At 32.6% G+C, this 7,398-nt stretch overlaps 1 pseudogene; it reads right to left on the bottom strand.

Moving 5' to 3' along the window:
* Nucleotides 1–794: 794 nt before the first annotated feature.
* Nucleotides 795–6,662, bottom strand: LOC129286094 (cysteine-rich receptor-like protein kinase 44; annotated as a pseudogene).
* Between the last annotated feature and the right edge of the window lie 736 nt (nucleotides 6,663–7,398).

Here is a 7,398-nt window from a genome sequence, read left to right as displayed (position 1 = left end):
ATTAAAAACAATAAATTTATGAATCCTTTCATTTATATATTTTATGCTTATTAACTCTATCTAATGTGGGATTCCCTCCAGCTTGTTTATATCAAATCAAGAATCCTAGTTACACTCAGCTTGACATCCAAACAATAATGATGACACATATTCCAAATTAAATTAAACCTGTTCACATGAGGATAATCTCTCCCATTATTTCTCTTTACTTCACAACGTGTCAACATTCCTTGCTTATATATGGGAAAGGAGCAATATGTGTTTGTTTCCCGTAACATCTCGCGTTAATTGAGCCGTGGCGCATATGTATGTATGCATGTAGTTATGTACCCACAACTTATGGCGATGAATATAGTTTGTTAAATATGGAAGATTATATATCGCGAGATTAATTTGAACAGATCGTGCCACAATACAATGCGTCTAGTATGGTTAACATTACAAGAGAAGAAAATATCTCTAGTTTTGCGAGACTTCACCACGCACGAGCTTCCACAAAAGAGATGAACATATATATTCAGCAATAATCTCTGTGCTTGTTGCATAGAAGCCTCAGAAAAGATATAAAAATTTTCTAAGCATCAAATTGTTAATTAAAATATCCTTTTACATTCGTTTATAAGTCAGATCTATACATCCTGTTTTGATTTCTGTTCCTCCATTACTACATACAGTTGTTCAAATATAATATGTGTAATGAATGGTACTTTGGCAATCATTGATGCAGAGTCAGAAACATCGTTGATCAGTGAGTAAAAGATATGTATGACAAGCTTTCATTATTTTAATTTCCGCTTAAAAGGTAAAAAACACAAATAACTTGCATTGATTATTTTCTTGATACTACACCTATTTACAACACCACGCCAGTTTCAAACTTGTACCAGTTGACAGACAATACAATAACAAGTTGAGTATTTTAGGTGGGAAAAAAAAAAGATACTAGCGAGGATACAAATCAGTAATTGGATCTTCATCCACAGACCGTTGCACCGACTTGCTTGTAGATTGATCCCAACTATTCTCAGAAATGGTCGGATTGTTTGAGTCTGTTCTATGGCGATCAACAAAAAATGCTGGCTCTTGAGGGTCTGATAGGGTGACAGAGTGGCTACTTAGCATTACCATAATAGATTGCATTGTAGGTCTCAGTGCTGGATTTTCCTGGATACATAACAAGCTTATATGAATGCATTTAATAACTTCATTTCTTGAACAAGAATCTCTTAAACTGGGATCCAACAATTCTAATGGCGTCCCTTCCCTCCACAGCTTCCAAGCCTGGAAATTAAATCAAATCATATATAATTAATGAGTTGAGATTTGATATATCTCTCTAGCTGCCATCTGAGTTTATTTACTTTGATAATCTACTTACATAGCTTAGTAGGTCTTCAGCATAACTTGATACGTAGAAAGCTGTATTCTTCTCACCACTAATGGTCTCCAGAATTAGGACACCAAGGCTATATATATCAGATTTGATTGAAATATGACCATGCATTATATATTCTGGAGCCATGTAGCCACTGCAAATGAGACCATATTACATGATAAATAATCTTGTTTCTCTAGTTTGTTATAAATTATGATACCAAATAATTGGAATGAAAAATTGGTTTAGGTATAACATACAAGGTACCGACAACTCTACTTGTGCTTGCTTGAGTTTCATCAACTTCAAAAATTCTAGCCATGCCAAAATCAGAAATTTTTGGATTCAAATCTTCATCCAAAAGTATATTACTAGCTTTGAGATCGCGATGTATAATTTTGAGTCGAGAGTCTTCATGAAGATAAAGCATCCCCTTTACAATTCCTTCGATAATTTTATACCGTTCTGACCAATTCAATTTACCTTTATTTTCAGGTCCTGCATATGGTCAAAGGATTTAGAAGCATATTCAAATAAAATAAAAAATTAGATTCACATCCTTACTCAAGTTAAAACTTCAAACCAATTATTTATAAAATTATATGATTGGATAAGTGAACCTACGAGTACCTGAATGCAAAACATAATTCTGCAGAACTTACCAAACAGAAACTTATCCAAGCTTTTGTTGGGCAAGAATTCATAGACAAGTATCTTTTCTTCTTCATCTAAACAAAATCCTAGTAACCTCACAAGATTTCTGTGTTGAAGTTTTGCCATCGTAACAACTTCATTCTTAAATTCTCCTACACCTTGTTTGGAATTGCTTGATAATCTCTTCACAGCTAACTCTTGTCCACCAGGAAGAGTACCCTGCATATAAAATAGCCAACTATTAAAACCCATTTGCGAACAAATAAATAATAATTTGATGATTTTAAGAGGGATTCTGATTTCCATTGGTGAAATAGACTCGTATGTATACCTTGTACACCTCGCCAAATCCTCCTTGTCCTAGTTTATTATCAGTTGAGAAGTCGTTTGTGGCTGATTTGATGGTATCCAAATCAAATTGTAGGGACTCTACACTTGAAATCTCAACTACATAACCATACACAAAAAATGATCAATTACGCATGTCTTTAATTTCTTGCACTAGAGCTCTATTTACTATAGAAGCACACCAACATTACATGTTTAAACGATGATATGAAGACTGTTCATTGTATATTAATTTTGTGATGTTACTAATCAAAGGAACTTCCTTGCTTCCATGTAAAGCGAAAATTGCAAGTGCATCCAGTTCGATACGAAATCTGATAATCATATCATACCAGTTTGTATAGGAAGTGATGTATGCTTCTTTTTCCTTGCTCTCCTTTTTAAGCACCAAAGCTGCCGAGCGAGACTGTCAATATGAATTTAAATGTTGGAACAGCCATGGAAGTGACTGTACCAGTTGAAATCCTGCTTTTATCTGCACAAAATAAAAAAAAAAATCAAATTCCGTATATTTTCGGATTTTTATTAAAATTGGACAATTATTTTCTTTATCCTTAACAATTAACATGTTCACAAATTTCCTATACATCAATTTCCAAAGTTAAAATTGTCAAATTAAAATATGATTTATTAAAAACAATATATATATATATATCTTTACCCTTAATTTTTTTTAATACAATTTACGCTTAAATTTTTAAATCGAAGGTGTTCTATTGAATTTAAAATCAAACTGAAATATAAAATATATTTTTGTTCTTGAGAGATTTCACATAATTTAATGGATGAAAAATTTATGTAATATCTACAATTTGTTAATTTCTGAATCCAACATCATTTTATATAATATATACCCTTCATTAAAAATAGGACCCAAGGGAGTATCGTGTCACTTGTTAGTCATGTTGACATAAATGAATTGGTGATTCAAATATGTTTTTTACTTAGGGGACGAAATTTAATTAAATGAGTAGATTAACATGGATGATTGAAGAAATGATTGTTACCTTGGGAAGTGGATTGCAGCGGAGGAGCTGGTGGCGGAGGAAAGTCTTGGTAGAAGGCGTAGACTTCATACCTTAAAACGCAACTGGGCTTCTGGGTTACTCCCCAATATTTCCATTACAGCAAGTAGGCAAATTGCTAATACTGTTTCCCAGACAGTTCCGACATTCAATCTCAGATATATCCTTCGTGCACTGCGCCAGAGTATATAGAGTTTGAAAAGGACTATACTTTACTTCTTTGGTTGCAAATTTCTTGCTTCCCCCTTCCGACGCCTCTTTCGCAACCACTGTCAAGGTTTCACCCAACAGGTTCATAAAGCTCGTCGTGTCTGTTGCGTTGCGGGCGTTAACAACAATTTGCTGGGGTTGTTCTTGCATCGTGGAGAAGAAATACTCGTCGGAGTAAAGTAACCAGCAGTTTTCGAACCAAGCGACGGCTCTTGTATTATTGGGGCACCTCTGAAGGATTTTTTTGATTCCGTCGGAAACACATGTTTGACAGGCTTGGACGGTGGCAGAGCCATGGCACTGGAAGAGGCCGTGGACGGCGTCGCCGTTTTCTCCCACGGTGGTGTTGTAAAATCCATCAATTTGATTGGCGTTGGAGGAAAGGGAAGAAAGTAAGCGATTAACGTTTGTTTGGAATGTGCTGTTTGGTGCATAAGTTGTGTCTGAACAAGACGCTTTGATTCTAACAATCAAAAGGATTACAAGGCAAGCAAGAAGAGAGAGTTTGGAGAATCCATGGGGCGAATCGTTTTCCGATGATTGTATAATGCCGTGGGCGATGAAATATGAGTAGTCCCAGCTAACTTCTTGTTGTTTTTACCCCTCCATCTCAAATTATAAAATACTTTTAGATAAAATTTTATATATTAATAAATTTCATTAAACACACCTAACAATCTTATCTTTTCAAAACAAAAATATAAACTTTCAAAAATACTAATAATTTAATATATTGAAAAGAGAAGGGACATAAATTAATTATAGAAAGAGAAAAGATAATATTAGAATTGATGCATTTAATAAAACTTTAATTTATTCGAAGTATTTTATATTTTGAAATAGAAAAATTTTTTTTAAAAGTGCCCAGTAATTTAGGACGGAGGAAGTATTATTTTGGAATTTTCAACGTGGCAGGTTTAGAATTAGGAAAGCATTGATAAATCAAGACATGATGCAGACGGGACTAATGTTGAGGTGTTAGGTGTGAATGAATTTAGCTTGGCGTGGAGAAAAGCCCCACATCAAATGAACTTAAGCTTGAGAAGATGTATACTCCTTCCATTTAAAAATATAAAATATTAATTTTTTAAAGGATTGAATGTTAAAAAATATAAGGTATTTTATTTTTGTAAGGTATAATCATTACTTTTTTTTAAAAGTACCTTTACTGCATAGGTTACTTTATATTTATTTTATAATAAAACACCCTATTAATAAGGAGTAAATATGAAAGGATAAGGTTAGTTTGAAAATAAATAATTACTTTATTAGGATAAAATTTAGTTAAAAATGCTTATATTTTTTGAACAGAGGAAGTATAAATGAAAAAATTTATAAACTCAACATCTTAAGGTTTTGAATTAAAATGTGACGTTACACTCATTTATATGTTCTTTTAGACATTTGGGTGGCCCAATTGTGTTATTCCCTCTTTTGGGATGCTTCTCGGGCCCAACACTAGGATTATCACAATATTAAGTTATTTTAATTATTCAGTCTCATATTATTCATACTTATTTTGAATTTCATCCTTACATTTTTAATTATTGGAATCAGTCTTTAAAAAATTTAAAAGGGGTAAATTATAAGAAATAACTTTAGAAAATCATGAAGTGAAAAGATTAAATTAAATTAAATTAAGAATCAAAATATATACTTCCCCTGGTATTATTTATAAAGAAGAGAGATTAGATTTTTTATTCTATTTATAAGTCATTTAATTAAATTTTCATCAAAAAAATTGTTATTTTCTCTCCATTGAATGTTAGAGAGAAAAAATATATTGTTAAAATATATATTTAATAGGAATAAAGTTAAAAATATTTAATTTCTAAACAAAGTTAATGAATTATAAAAGTAAAACATATTAAAAATGTTTTATAGATAGAACTACAAGAATAATAAGGATTATTGTTTGATTATTTTTTTTTTCCTTATTGTCAAACAAGGGGGGGAACCAGCAAGGAGACACTGCCTCGTGATGTACGGTAGCAATGAATGCAAAACAAAACCACGCGCAACATTATAAATCATCTTCCATGAACATGCAGCGTTAGGTAGTGCAAAAGTCAAAATCAACTTTTTGGGACAAAACCCACTTTTTAATTCTTGGGCCTCCATTGTCATTTACTTTGTTGATCTCTTCCTTCATTATGTTTGATTAGGACTAATCTGTCTTCGGCACCAGACGAAAAATTTGAACTTATCCTTATGGATGAAGAGTTGAAGATAATAGCCAACGGAGAATTCTACCTTGATGCTGTCAAAAAGCACTGATTCCACACGTTAATTAGGTTCTTTTGCCCCTTCAAATTCAAAATAAAATAAATTTCCACTCACCATTTAATTATGTAGTCAAGCGAATGCAGAAATTACATATCAATCACTCTCTCTCTCTCTCTCTCTCTCTCAAAGGTGGGTTGTCGGTAGGTGACTTATGTGCAGTAGAGGGAGGGAGGGAGAGGTCGCGGGAGGTGGGTCATCAACGGATGATGGATTTGTCAACCAATGATGGTGGTGTGAAGCTACTTGAGTTAATGGAGAGCTAAAAGGTGGGTCACCCTTGGTGATAGAGTTTGTCAACCTGTGTGCAAGAGAGAGAAAGAGAAGTAGTGTCATAGGGAACCCATTGTAGTTTACACCGAGCTTGTTGTAGAGGAGGACGTCGTTGTCCGATGTCAGTGAAAGGTGGTCATCGCTGGTGGTCACCTTGTTGCCACCATTGCTAGAAGTGTCACAGGGAAGAAGAAGGCATAAAATGGAGGAAAGGGTAAAATAGACAGACAATGCATGAAAGTATCATAAAATCAGATTCTATCTTGTATATGATGGAATCCAATTCTGCCTATTTTGTAGGAATTAGGATTCTAAAGAGTTGTATTTATAGCATACCAAACACATTATAACATGAATTTCATTTTGATTTCTTTTCCCACTTATTGATCTCAAGGTAACAAATGGGGCCTTATTTTATGAAAAAGAGGGGGCATCAAGTTTCTCTTCCCATGAAGATAGCTAGAGGTGAAAGGAGGGGGACCTGCATAAGCCATGCCCCCAATTTTTAATTTTTTTTCTCAATATTATATCGATGTTACATATACTTCTAGCCCTAAAAATTTATAAAAGTTTTATAGTATCTATATTTTTTAATCTCAGCCCCAAACATATTAGAAGATCTTGATTCTGATCATACACATAAAGATGCATCCATTTCATTCTTATCATATACTCAGGTTTTACTTAGTACTAAAATAGTTGTGATCCTAAAACCAATATTAAAGATAGTCAAGAAACTAAAGGAGAGAGTATATAGAAGTGCATAAATGAAGTAATTTTTTTATTGCTAATAAATATCCTCCTATTGAAAATAATTTTATTGAAGATACGGTCTATTGAGTACTAAATGTGAGCATTTCTCTTAGCAAAAATTTAAATATTAGTTTATGATGTTGTAAGAAACTAGTCTCTTATGCTAAATCTCAAATGAAAATATTTTAATAGTGATATTTATAGGTTTCCTAGACTTAATGAACTTGATTTTGGTTTTGAATATTCTCAAAATAAATTAAATATTATTCAATTTTTTCACTAATATACTCATCTTTACAATAAAAAAATCTAAATAGTAAAAAAAAATCAAACTCCATAAGAAGGAAACAATAAGGTGGCTTTTTTTGTTTTTGAAAAAAATGAAGTTAGATTGTCTATTTCGCCATAAACAAAATAAGTTGGATTAAGCAATATGTTAGTACTCCTTCAGGATCATAATATTAAGTAATTTTCTAG

This window comes from Prosopis cineraria, unplaced genomic scaffold, assembly GCF_029017545.1.
Source record: "Prosopis cineraria cultivar Desert tree isolate PC_DT_omini unplaced genomic scaffold, ASM2901754v1 PC11, whole genome shotgun sequence".
Taxonomy (NCBI): domain Eukaryota; kingdom Viridiplantae; phylum Streptophyta; class Magnoliopsida; order Fabales; family Fabaceae; genus Prosopis; species Prosopis cineraria.
Note: the sequence above shows the minus strand (reverse complement) of the source record. Positions and strands in the feature narration are given on the sequence as shown.